Genomic DNA, 14,827 nt, shown 5'->3' with positions numbered 1-14,827 from the left:
TAGCAGCTCTCTGAGCGTGAAGAATACCAAAAATAGTTAAGGCACCAGTTATTAAAATCAATTACAAGTAAATAATAAACACCAGAAACATCATTACCATTTTGGCACACCCTCTAGCTGAGAAAATGAAGCAAACTGAAACACAGTGAAATATATATATATATATATAAACAAGCACAAATTTAGGGTTTATTTGACTGCAGCTTTTACAATTTACTCCATAGCAAATGGAAACAACTTTTTGTACATTGCAAAGATTTTCAGATCAATTCAAGAGCTGAACTAACTTCTCATTGACAGTATGTGTATTATACATCTTAGTATATCTTTGTACTTATCGCGAATTTTGAATGATATTTATGATCTCAGAACATGAATTTGATTCATGAATTTGATGAAACGCTTAAAATCTAAAAAGAAGCTTTTTTTCACTACACAAACTGTCACAGACATTTTTTAAGGTCAGCAACAACGAACTACGCCGAGATTTATTTAAACTAGTTCCAACACGTTAGGATAGCGAAGTCTAATCACCTGGGATGTCGTTTTATTTTTACATCACACACGAATCAGTTATTTGGAACGCATTGAAGCGTGTGCTCATCTTAAAGCGTCGTTGCTAAATCAGTCTATTTTTTAATCATCTCTCATTGCGAAAACAACAATTCAATTGATAATCGCTAAAAAATAACTTGTTAGCGATCAGTGAATCCTTTGACAGTCGGTGAAAAACGACCAGTGGGCTTTCTGATTAGACTACTTTTTCCCAATTCCTTTTTCTTTGCCTTTTACAATATGAAGTCTCGCGGAAAAAATGGTCTAACCCACTTCGCAGGGTCATAAGGAGTGCAACCGTCGTAATCGCAACGAAAGTTAATTTAAAAACATTCTCGCCCTTACAGTTTCTCGATGGCGACTATAACCGTGTGATAACATTAATTAACGCAATTTACAAGCCCCTATACTCCGCTGTCCTCTTATAATCAACATGCTTAATTTTAATGTCACGAGTCCGCTCAAAGACTCGCAAAAACACCTGAAAACCTTGTCAGCGATTTGCATGAAATCACAATTTACTATTTAACACAATTTACTCCTCAATTTAGTGGTCATCACCTACAATGGGCGGCCGCCGTATTGGCCGACAGGGCGTTTAGCCGACAACCAAAAATTGAGAAATTTAACCCACAATTTAAGTAAAATGAGCAATAGAACTTATTCTAAAGCTGTGATTGGCCAATTAAAACACTAGTTCGTAAGCGAACAAATATACCGCAGTTTTTTCATCAACTAGTGTAACGAAGGTCTATCCGTGGTCGGACCGTATTTTACCGCATCTGGCCATGCCTCGCGGGCCATGGCCATGCCTCAGCGGCCCGTGGGACTTGATATGAATCTATCACAACCGAACTACTGATTTATGGACCAATGAGACTTTTATGATCAATTATGACAAAACCGTCTGCTAAATTTCGCATTTTTCCCTGTCGGCCAATTTTCCTAGCCAATTTTCCTCCAATGTTTACAAACACATTGACTATCTTCCCAATCCATTTGAGAACATATTTGGGAAGCCGTCCGGAAATCCTCCACCAGAATAAGTTGACTTGAAGGAAGAGGAGGAAGAGCGTTGAGGTGTTTTGAACATGGCCCTTATAAGGTATATCTGTCCGACTGTTGATATTACCATCAGAATTGAGGAGAGGATTGAGGTCCTGTCTACTAAAGTGTGTGTTGCATCCATCATGTATCTAAACATTCAATTCATTAAACAACGAAAATTAGCTTTCCGTACCGTGTCTCTTATCATTTTCGGTGCGTTATTGATTATCTGTATTTGGAGTGAGGACTGGACAAGAAATCAAAAAGACATCATATAGGCATTGTTATGAGTTGACATTGAGAGAAGAGAAAGTAATTATGATAACCGACTGAGCTCGGTTGAGTTCCTCGAGAGACAGGCGAGGGGTTAATTGTGACATACTTCTGCCATGAATGGGGTGTAATGTCACTTAGGGACTTGAAATGGTATAAGAACTCTTTATATACCATTACTAAGATTTTAAAAATAAAAATGTGACACGCTTCGAATTTTACTAGTTAAGGAAGGCGAATTCAGTAAGCGGTTTAAATTCTGAATGAGGAAGCAACTTAGAACACTTACTCAAACGTGGAAAAGTCATTCGAAACGTCAAATCGTTCAAGCGAGAGAACGAATGTTTAAGAATTAAAACGGATATGCAAAAATGTCGCATTGAAACAAACACGTTAGCAATTAATGCTTCAAACTTAGTTCGAGAGTTAATAAAAATGATCTCCAATTCACTGACAATAAAAAATTGAGAAAAATACTGCAGTTCACTGATTACAGAAAAACGACACACTGCTTTAACATAACCGAAAATGTCGTTCAAAAATCTGGAGAATCAAAATGCATTAAGAATAATTAAGACAAAAAATGGACATAATTTTGTGAAGATGCGGATTACCCAGGTCGAGGTGTGTGTTAATGATCAGACCCATCCAGACTAAAATTGGTCATGATCAGACCCATCCAGACGATAATCTGCCATGATCAGACTTTAGCTCGTTTTTCATACGTGCTCGTTTTTGACTCGTTTATATTGTTGCCATGATCAGACCCATCCAGACCATAGTCAGCCATGAACAGACTTTAGCTCGTTTTTAGAAATTGTGCTCGTTTTTACCTCGTTTTAAAACTCTTTGCTCGTTTTAACCACGTTTAAAAATTTCTGCTCGTTTATAATTTTTTTCAGTCAGACTTTAGTACATAGAAGCGGTGAAATTTTCTGTTATGCGATTAATTTTGAACATTTATTAGGTAGCAAGTACAACAAAACACAATTGTCATAAGTCCGTTAAAATTGACAAAGCACGTAGTCCCTGCAAAATAGTCAATCATTCGTTTTGTGTTCCGATAATATAACGTTTTCATTGATAAAATTTGTACCTTTCTAAAACCAGAAACCGTAACATTCGTGAATTCCAATCCGTTTTAAACTCATCCTATAACAGGACGGCACACCGACTAAACTTTGCACATTCTTTACAGAAGAAATTTGGGATCTAAAACATTTTTGCTTCATAAAGATTTTTCTCTCGGGCCAAAAAGGAAAGTTTCATATAAACTTTACCGTCGTAAACTAGTTCATTGATCGTTTGAATAGTTCGATGATCGTTTGAATAGTTCTTTCTGCTGAAATCAAAAGTTTAAAACGGACAAATGGGCAAAGATAAAAAAAACTAGCAGTTTTTGACAGTTTAGTTAGGTTACGCTTTCATTGAAATTCTAATGAGCTATTAGCTACAAGTCACTAATCATTTTATTACGAGAAATGAAAGAATATTTAAAACAATTTGCTTCAATTTTTTTTTGTCGTAAAGCGCTGATAAAGGGCTGTTGAGCCATATTTATTAACTTATACCAATGGAGGCTTCTATTGTATCTCCTCTAGGATCAGTGGAAAGTGAAAAATCTAGTGTTGACAACTTGTTTAAAAAAGCATTTTTGGAACACTCCTAATCAAACAGCACCAGGTGCCTTGGGTTTGTAAACAACCTTTGAATAGATAGAGGCGCTAGAACAATAACATTACAATTTTTTACCGTTTTGGTATGAAACTTTATTTTAGAAATTTTAGTCAGACTTTAGTACATAGAAGCGGTGAAATTTTCTGTTATGCGATTAATTTTGAACATTTATTAGGTAGCAAGTACCACAAAACACAATTGTCATAATCTGTTAAAATTGACAAAGCACGTAGTCCCTGCAAAATAGTCAATCATACGTTTTGTGTTCCGATAACATAACCTTTTCATTGATAAAAATTGTACCTTTCTAAAATCGCAAACCGTAACATTTCTCAACCTTCCAATCCGTTTTAAACTCATCCTATAACAGGACGGCACACCGACTAAACTTTGCACATTCTTTACAGAAGAAATTTGGGATCTAAAACATTTTTGCTTCATAAAGATTTTTCTCTCGGGCCAAAAAGGAAAGTTTCATATAAACTTTACCGTCGTAAACTAGTTCATTGATCGTTTGAATAGTTCGATGATCGTTTGAATAGTTCTTTCTGCTGAAATCAAAAGTTTAAAACGGACAAATGGGCAAAGATAAAAAAACTAGCAGTTTTTGACAGTTTAGTTAGGTTACGCTTTCATTGAAATTCTAATGAGCTATTAGCTACAAGTCAATCATTTTATTACGAGAAATGAAAGAATATTTAAAACAATTTGCTTCAATTTTTTTTGTCGTAAAGCGCTGATAAAGGGCTGTTGAGCCATATTTATTAACTTATACCAATGGAGGCTTCTATTGTATCTCCTCTAGGATCAGTGGAAAGTGAAAAATCTAGTGTTGACAACTTGTTTAAAAAATCATTTTTGGAACACTCCTAATCAAACAGCACCAGGTGCCTTGGGTTTGTAAACAACCTTTGAATAGATAGAGGCGCTAGAACAATAACATTACAATTTTTTACCGTTTTGGTATGAAACTTTATTTTAGAAATTTTAGTCAGACTTTAGTACATAGAAGCGGTGAAATTTTCTGTTATGCGATTAATTTTGAACATTTATTAGGTAGCAAGTACCACAAAACACAATTGTCATAATCTGTTAAAATTGACAAAGCACGTAGTCCCTGCAAAATAGTCAATCATACGTTTTGTGTTCCGATAACATAACCTTTTCATTGATAAAAATTGTACCTTTCTAAAATCGCAAACCGTAACATTTCTCAACCTTCCAATCCGTTTTAAACTCATCCTATAACAGGACGGCACACCGACTAAACTTTGCACATTCTTTACAGAAGAAATTTGGGATCTAAAACATTTTTGCTTCATAAAGATTTTTCTCTCGGGCCAAAACGGAAAGTTTCATATAAACTTTACCGTCGTAAACTAGTTCATTGATCGTTTGAATAGTTCGATGATCGTTTGAATAGTTCTTTCTGCTGAAATCAAAAGTTTAAAACGGACAAATGGGCAAAGATAAAAAAACTAGCAGTTTTTGACAGTTTAGTTAGGTTACGCTTTCATTGAAATTCTAATGAGCTATTAGCTACAAGTCAATCATTTTATTACGAGAAATGAAAGAATATTTAAAACAATTTGCTTCAATTTTTTTTTGTCGTAAAGCGCTGATAAAGGGCTGTTGAGCCATATTTATTAACTTATACCAATGGAGGCTTCTATTGTATCTCCTCTAGGATCAGTGGAAAGTGAAAAATCTAGTGTTGACAACTTGTTTAAAAAAGCATTTTTGGAACACTCCTAATCAAACAGCACCAGGTGCCTTGGGTTTGTAAACAACCTTTGAATAGATAGAGGCGCTAGAACAATAACATTACAATTTTTTACCGTTTTGGTATGAAACTTTATTTTAGAAATTTTAGTCAGACTTTAGTACATAGAAGCGGTGAAATTTTCTGTTATGCGATTAATTTTGAACATTTATTAGGTAGCAAGTACCACAAAACACAATTGTCATAATCTGTTAAAATTGACAAAGCACGTAGTCCCTGCAAAATAGTCAATCATACGTTTTGTGTTCCGATAACATAACCTTTTCATTGATAAAAATTGTACCTTTCTAAAATCGCAAACCGTAACATTTCTCAACCTTCCAATCCGTTTTAAACTCATCCTATAACAGGACGGCACACCGACTAAACTTTGCACATTCTTTACAGAAGAAATTTGGGATCTAAAACATTTTTGCTTCATAAAGATTTTTCTCTCGGGCCAAAACGGAAAGTTTCATATAAACTTTACCGTCGACAACTAGTTCATTGATCGTTTGAATAGTTCGATGATCGTTTAAATAGTTCCTTCTGTTGAAATCAAAATTTTAAAAAGGACAAATGGGCAAAGATAAAAAACTAGCAGTTTTTGACAGTTCAGTTAGGTTACGCTTTCATTGAAATTCTAATGAGCTATAAGCTACAAGTCACTAATCATTTTTTATGAGAAATGAAAGAAAATTTAAACCAATATGCTTCAAATTTTTTCTGTCGTAAAGTGCTGATAAAGGACTGTTGAGCCATATTTATTAACTTATACCAATGGAGGCTTCTTTGTATCTCCTCTAGGATCAGTGGAAAGTGAAAAATCTAGTGTTGACAACTTGTTTAAAAAAAGCATTTTTGGAATACTCTTAATAAAACAGCACCAGGTGCCTTGGGTTTGTAAACAACCGTTGAATAGATAAAGGCGCTAGAATATTAACATTAAAATTTTTTACCGTTTTGGTATGTCACGTTATTTTAGAAATTTTAGTCAGACTTTAGTATAGAGAAGCGGTGAAATTTTCTGTTATGCGATTAATTTTGAACATTTATTAGGTAGCAAGTACCACAAAACACAATTGTCATAGGTCTGTTAAAAGTGACAAAGCACGTCCCTGCAAAATAGTCAATCATACGTTTTGTTTTGTGATAACATAACGTTTTCTTTGGTGAAATTTGTACCTTCCGAAAATCGTAAACCGTAATATTCCTCAACCTTCCGATCCATTTTCGATTGATTCTATAGCTGAACTGCCCTCCTATTCAATATTACACTTTCTGTAAAAAAAGATTGGGATCCAAAACTTCTTCGCTTCATAATGACTTTTCTCTTGGTTCTAATCCAAAAGTTTCATAATAACTTTACCGTCGAAAATTAGTTGGTTGATCGTTTGAATAGTTCGCTGCCCGTTTGAATCATTCATTTTGATAATAACGAAAATTTATTATAAACAAATGGGCAAGGTTATCAAAATTAGCAGTTTTGGAAAGTTTAAGTAGGTTGCGCCTTCTTTGAAATTTTAGTGACATATTCCCGACAAGTCACTAATTTTTCTTTTAGAAACAAATGTCGGAACAAGCTGCTTTATATAATAATCATTGTAGAACCCGGACGAAATACATAGATAATCAAGCTAGAACTGCTGATTTCGTTGACTCATTTCTGGAAATCACAACTTACTATTTAACACAATTTACTCGTCAATTTAGTGGTCATCACCTACAATGGGCGGCCGCCGTATTGGCCGACAGGGCGTTTAGCCGACAACCAAAAATTGAGAAACTTAACCCACAATTTAAGTAAAATGAGCAATAAAACTTATTCTAAAGCTGTGATTGGCCAATTAAAACACTAGTTCGTAAGCGAACAAATATACCGCAGTTTTTTCATCAACTAGTGTAACGAACGTCTATCCGTGGTCGGACCGTATTTTACCGCATCTGGCCGTGCCTCGCGGGCCATGGCCATGCCTCAGCGGCCCGTGGGACTTGATATGAATCTATCACAACCGAACTACTGATTTATGGACCAATGAGACTTTTATGATCAATTATGACAAAACCGTCTGCTAAATTTCTCATTTTTCCCTGTCGGCCAATTTTTCTAGCACCCCTCCAATGTTTCAAACACATTGACTATCTTCCCAATCCATTTGAGAACATATTTGGGAAGCCGTCCGGAAATCCTCCACCAGAATAAGTTGACTTGAAGGAAGAGGAGGAAGAGCGTTGAGGTGTTTTGAACATGGCCCTTATAAGGTATATCTGTCCGACTGTTGATATTACCATCAGAATTGAGGAGAGGATTGAGGTCCTGTCTACTAAAGTGTGTGTTGCATCCATCATGTATCTAAACATTCAATTCATTAAACAACGAAAATTAGCTTTCCGTACCGTGTCTCTTATCATTTTCGGTGCGTTATTGATTATCTGTATTTGGAGTGAGGACTGGACAAGAAATCAAAAAGACATCATATAGGCATTGTTATGAGTTGACATTGAGAGAAGAGAAAGTTATTATGATAACCGACTGAGCTCGGTTGAGTTCCTCGAGAGACAGGCGAGGGGTTAATTGTGACATATTTCTGCCATGAATGGGGTGTGATGTCACTTAGTGACTTGAAATGGTATAAGAACTATTTATATACCATTCCTAAGATTTTAAAAATAAAAATGTGACACGCTTCAAATTTTACTAGTTAAGGCAGGAGAATTCAGTCAGCGGTTTAAATTCTGAATGAGGAAGCAACATAGAACACTTACTCAAACGTGGAAAAGTCATTCGAAACGTCAAATCGTTCAAGCGAGAGAACGAATGTTTAAGAATTAAAACGGATACGCAAAAATGTCGCATTGAAACAAACACGTTAGCAATTAATGCTTCAAACTTTGTTCGAGAGTTAATAAAAATGATCTCCAATTCACTGACAAAAAAATTGAGAAAAATATTGCAGTTCACTGATTACAGAAAAACGACACACTGCTTTAACATAACCGAAAATGTCGTTCGAAAATCTGGAGAATCAAAATGCATTAAGAATAATCAAGACAAAAAAATGGACATAATTTTGTGAAGATGCGGATTACCCAGGTCGAGGTGTGCGTTAATGATCAGACCCATCCAGACTAAAATTGGTCATGATCAGACCCATCCAGACGATAATCTAACATGATCAGACTTTAGCTCGTTTTTCATACGTGCTCGTTTTTGACTCGTTTTTATTGTTGCCATGATCAGACCCATCCAGACCATAGTCAGCCATGAACAGACTGTAGCTCGTTTTTAGAAATTGTGCTCGTTTTTACCTCGTTTTAAAACTCTTTGCTCGTTTTTACCTCGTTTTAAAAATTTTTGCTCGTTTTTACCGCGTTTAAAAATTTCTGCTCGTTTATAATTTTTTTCAGTCAGACTTTAGAACATGAAGCGGTGAAATTTTCTGTTATGCGATTAATTTTGAACATTTATTAGGTAGCAAGTACCACAAAACACAATTGTCATAATCTGTTAAAATTGACAAAGCACGTAGTCCCTGCAAAATAGTCAATCATACGTTTTGTGTTCCGATAACATAACGTTTTCATTGATAAAATTTGTACCTTTCTAAAATCGCAAACCGTAACATTTCTCAACCTTCCAATCCGTTTTAAACTCATCCTTTAACAGGACGGCACACCGACTAAACTTTGCACATTCTTTACAGAAGAAATTTGGGATCTAAAACATTTTTGCTTCATAAAGATTTTTCTCTCGGGCCAAAAAGGAAAGTTTCATATAAACTTTACCGTCGTAAACTAGTTCATTGATCGTTTGAATAGTTCGATGATCGTTTGAATAGTTCTTTCTGCTGAAATCAAAAGTTTAAAACGGACAAATGGGCAAAGATTAAAAAAACTAGCAGTTTTTGACAGTTTAGTTAGGTTACGCTTTCATTGAAATTCCAATGAGCTATTAGCTACAAGTCACTAATCATTTTATTACGAGAAATGAAAGAATATTTAAAACAATTTGCTTCAATTTTTTTTGTCGTAAAGCGCTGATAAAGGGCTGTTGAGCCATATTTATTAACTTATACCAATGGAGGCTTCTATTGTATCTCCTCTAGGATCAGTGGAAAGTGAAAAATCTAGTGTTGACAACTTGTTTAAAAAAAGCATTTTTGGAACACTCCTAATCAAACAGCACCAGGTGCCTTGGGTTTGTAAACAACCTTTGAATAGATAGAGGCGCTAGAACAATAACATTACAATTTTTTACCGTTTTGGTATGAAACTTTATTTTAGAAATTTTAGTCAGACTTTAGTACATAGAAGCGGTGAAATTTTCTGTTATGCGGTTAATTTTGAACATTTATTAGGTAGCAAGTACCACAAAACACAATTGTCATAATCTGTTAAAATTGACAAAGCACGTAGTCCCTGCAAAATAGTCAATCATACGTTTTGTGTTCCGATAACATAACGTTTTCATTGATAAAATTTGTACCTTTCTAAAATCGCAAACCGTAACATTTCTCAACCTTCCAATCCGTTTTAAACTCATCCTATAACAGGACGGCACACCGACTAAACTGCACATTCTTTACAGAAGAAATTTGGGAGCAAACATTTTTGCTTCATAAAGATTTTTCTCTCGGGCCAAAACGGAAAGTTTCATATAAACTTTACCGTCGACAACTAGTTCATTGATCGTTTGAATAGTTCGATGATCGTTTAAATAGTTCTTTCTGTTGAAATCAAAATTTTAAAAAGGACAAATGGGCAAAGATAAAAAACTAGCAGTTTTTGACAGTTCAGTTAGGTTACGCTTTCATTGAAATTCTAATGAGCTATAAGCTACAAGTCACTAATCATTTTTTTTATGAGAAATGAAAGAAAATTTAAACCAATATGCTTCAAATTTTTTCTGTCGTAAAATGCTGATAAAGGACTGTTGAGCCATATTTATTAACTTATACCAATGGAGGCTTCTTTGTATCTCCTCTAGGATCAGTGGAAAGTGAAAAATCTAGTGTTGACAACTTGTTTAAAAAAAGCATTTTTGGAACACTCTTAATAAAACAGCACCAGTTGCCTTGGGTTTGTAAACAACCGTTGAATAGATAAAGGCGCTAGAATATTAACATTACAATTTTTTACCGTTTTGGTATGTCACGTTATTTTAGAAATTTTAGTCAGACTTTAGTATAGAGAAGCGGTGAAATTTTCTGTTATGCGATTAATTTTGAACATTTATTAGGTAGCAAGTACCACAAAACACAATTGTCATAGGTCTGTTAAAAGTGACAAAGCACGTAGTCCCTGCAAAATAGTCAATCATACGTTTTGTTTTGTGATAACATAACGTTTTCTTCAGTGAAATTTGTACCTTCCGAAAATCGTAAACCGTAATATTCCTCAACCTTCCGATCCATTTTCGATTGATTCTATAGCTGAACTGCCCTCCTATTCAATATTACACTTTCTGTAAAAAAAGATTGGGATCCAAAACTTCTTCGCTTCATAATGACTTTTCTCTTGGTTCTAATCCAAAAGTTTCATAATAACTTTACCGTCGAAAATTAGTTGGTTGATCGTTTGAATAGTTCGCTGCCCGTTTGAATCATTCATTTTGATAATAACGAAAATTTATTATAAACAAATGGGCAAGGTTATCAAAATTAGCAGTTTTGGAAAGTTTAAGTAGGTTGCGCCTTCTTTGAAATTTTAGTGACATATTCCCGACAAGTCACTAATTTTTCTTTTAGAAACAAATGTCGGAACAAGCTGCTTTATATAATAATCGTTGTAGAACCCGGACGAAATACATAGATAATCAATCTAGAACGGCTGATTTCGTTGACTTATTTTTGGAGAAAATGGGCTGCGCTTGCGCCCAAAAACGAGATAATAATCACTATCTCAAGAATATCTCAATAGGACCATATTTTTCAAAGTACCGTACCAAATGAATCGAGTTTGGTCACATTTTCTTGATACTGATTAGCTCTTTTTTTCACTTCTGTGCAGTTGCCTGATAAGTTCTGGTAAAAAACTTATTCAATGACAAAGATGAAAAAAATAGATATCTGTCTCTCAGAGCCTGAAATCGAGGTTTTAGTTTACGTTTTTCATGATATCTCCTAAATTACTATATCAAGCTGAGCTTGAGAGCTTTCTTTTTGTTGATCCTAAACCCTTCTTGCCTGCACATCTATTTGATTTTTCCATTCAACCTGACCAGAGAAAATATTAAGGTGCAAATTTGAAAAAATAAAAATTTTTAGCGTTTTGTGAACTGATGTAGTATTTCAGGAGTATTTCTAAAGTACTTTTCCAAATTATCATCTTTAGTCGCTTTTGATTGACATTGACTTGCTCTTTTTCTTTCTCTTGTGCTGTAGCTTGAACCTTTCTAGTATAAAATTTATTCAAGGCCAAAGACAAGAAATTGATATCTGACCTGAGGGCTGAAATCGAAATTTTATTTTACGCTTTCATCGATATCTCCTGAATCACTTTATCACAATTAGTTTGAGAGAAAGCAATTTGTTGTTGCTAAACTCTTCTTTATTGCCCGCATTGTTGCCTTTTTAAATCATACTGACCGAAAAGTTATTAAGGTGTAAATTTGAAAAAAAAAGAAATTAATAAACGTTTTTTTGAAATGATGTAGTCGTTCTCGTAATCAGCATTGTTATTATTTGAAAATTTTGTTATTTCACCGTCTGTTGGGTCCCTTAAGCTATTTCAATCATAAAACTGGTTTTCTTAGGTTTTTGAGGACCATTTTGCATTGCTTCTCTTAAATTTTTTTTCTTTTCAGATACCGAATGTCAGGTTACACTTTACTGTTTCATCGATATCTCCTAAAGTACTGAATCAAATTCAACAAACGAGGTGGCATTTTGTTTCTTTTGATCTGTTCCTGCTAGCCTTTTTGCAGTCTTTTTTGTATCGGCCTGTGCAAATAACAACTTGGGTGTAAACTTGAAAAAAAATATCATTTTAAGCGTTATTATGAATTTATGTAGTTTTTATTGTAATGAGGGTTGTTGTTACTTGCAAATTGTGTTATTTACGCTAGTGTTGGTTCCATGAAGCTATTTGAATCAATGTCTTTTAGCAATTCAACAATTTTTCAATTTTTGTCAAATCATGACTTTCTTGTTGGTGTTGTATTTTTGTCAAAACACACAAAACACCCTGTCCTCTAGGGCGAGGTGGGAATTTTTTCCCACTTCGCAGTAGAGGTCTTGGGTGTTCAGCAACTACTGAGTGGACTTGGATTGCCTTCAGATTTGTCTGCGTTGCACCGTTTATAGTCGCTTTGCGTTATTTCGTCAGAAATTGGGGTCTCCTCCCATTAGCCCAAAAATCCTGGTACGCTTCATATCTTTGACGATTTCTCCAAGACTACTGTACCAAATTGTACGGGCATTGTCGCGTTTTGTTGGCCCTAAAGCCCCCTTGCTTGCAGTGTTTAGTTGGTTTCTCAAATCGGCCGTATCAAAAAGTTATTAATGTTCAAACTTGTTGAAAAATGTTGAATTTTTGGGCCATTATGGGTGACCCAAATTTCGTTACAACAAAACAGCTGATTTACCCAAGAAATGTTAGTGTTTTAGACTCCTCAGCTAGTGGAGAGTATCCCCATATATATTGTCTACAGTATTTTATGTAGTTGAGGTGGTCAATTTTGTCTCTGCAGAGCGGTCACCTCGCTTTTCTAGGCATTTGGTACGGTACCTTATAATTGCTATAGCTCCTTGAAGAATGTACCGATGGTGCTCATTTTTAATATGATGCGTATCTCAAGCAGGGCTAGAAACTGTATTAGGGGTTTTTTTTGGTTTGGCCGTTTTAGAGAAATTGGCCAGTAAACTTGACCTCGATTTTAGCCTCAGAAGCGGTTGACACCAGCGGGTGACCCCGTTGTCACCGTTGAAATCTTGAAGCTTTGAACTGTGTTTAAAAAAATTAGTGTTTTGAACAGCCCGTCTAACGTGGATTCAGAATATGTATACTTTATATAGCGTTTATTGATGTTTAGATGTTCAATTTTAGCTCTGAAGGTGGTGTATCTCTCCTCTAAGTTCATTTGGTACGGTACCGTTATTTTGCTATAACTCCTAGAAGAGAGCACCGATTGGGCTTAATTTTTATTATAATGCGTGTCTCAAGCAGTGCTACAATTGGTACAAAGAACGTTTGTTTTTGTTCAGCCGTTTTTGAGAAATTGGCCAGGGAAATTTACACCAGTTTGACCTCCTGAGGAGAGAAACACTACCTTGAGTACGATATTAAACTTTCCTGGGTTAGTGGGGAGTCTCCCCATATATACTTTATAGGGCATTTTCTGTAGTTCAGATGGTCAATTTTAGCTCTGTAGGTCACCTCTCCTCGTTTCTGACGAGATTGGTACGGTACCTTAAATATGCAATATCTCCGTAGAATTAACCGATTTGGTTGATTTTTTGACATCAAGCGTTTCTTAAGCAGTACTTTGTTTGGTCCTAGTTTAGTTTTGTTTTGTTCGGCCAGTTTTGAAATTTTGACTATTAAAGATACCCCAAGTTTGACCATCTGAAACAGGAGAATGGCCATCTGCAGCCTATTACTGACCGTTGATTTTGCTATTCGGGTTGTTTAGGTAGCTGAGTAGACTCAGCGTACTCCATGGCCTTGTTCTAGAACTGATGCCAAAATTTGGCGTTGGTGTTTTGGGGGGTCTTTGAGGGGGGGGGTGGGTGGCGTTTTGGCGCCGGGGGGGGGTCGCTCGCTGGGTGGGGGTTTTGCCGTGCGTCTTGTGTTGTCTTTGATGTTCTTTTCTGTGTACTAACAAAGTGTTTTTTCAGAGTTTTGCTTTGTTTCTCTGCTGTCGTCTCCTCTCAGGTGAGTTCTTCCCGCTTCTTTGCTTGCTAGCTTGGCTAGCTGTCGCTTTCTTTCGGTCTGGTTTGCTCTGCACCGCAGAGCTGCGGTTTTCGGACCGGTTTTTTGGTCCGTGTTCCCACATCGTGGGAATGTGTTCTTGCAAAGCAAGAAGGTTCGCCGAAGCTTTGCGCTCTTCTTGGTTTTTCAATTTTGCGCTTTTGTTGTTTGCTTCCGCTTTTTTGGTCTGGTTTGCTGTGCAGCGCACAGTTTCGGTTTTTACAGCTAAGGACATATTCAAAAAATTTGACATTCTACCTAAGAGTGTTATAGTCCTAGTAGTTTCTGAAAAAGAGCTAATTGCTGATCTAGCTGGTCTGAGAAAAAAGTAATTGATACGTTGTCAGATTTCGAGCTCAAAAATTATTTTTTTTGCGTTTTCATAAAAAGTGAATTTCAGTGCAGTCAAGGACTTGTTCAATTGAATTGAGGGTCTACGTAGGAGTGTCATAGTCCTAGTAGGTTCTGATAGAGGGCTAATTGTTGATCTAGCTGGTTTGAGTAAAAAGTACTTAATACGTTGTCAGATTTCGAGCTCAAAAATTATTTGTGTGCGTTTTCAAATAAAGTGAATTTCAGTGCAGTCAAGGACTTGTTCAATTG

Source organism: Convolutriloba macropyga, unplaced genomic scaffold, assembly GCF_964194025.1.
Source record: "Convolutriloba macropyga unplaced genomic scaffold, txConMacr16.3 SCAFFOLD_1391, whole genome shotgun sequence".
Taxonomy (NCBI): domain Eukaryota; kingdom Metazoa; phylum Xenacoelomorpha; order Acoela; family Convolutidae; genus Convolutriloba; species Convolutriloba macropyga.
The sequence above is the reverse complement of the archived record's forward strand: the minus strand, read 5'-3'. Positions refer to the sequence as shown.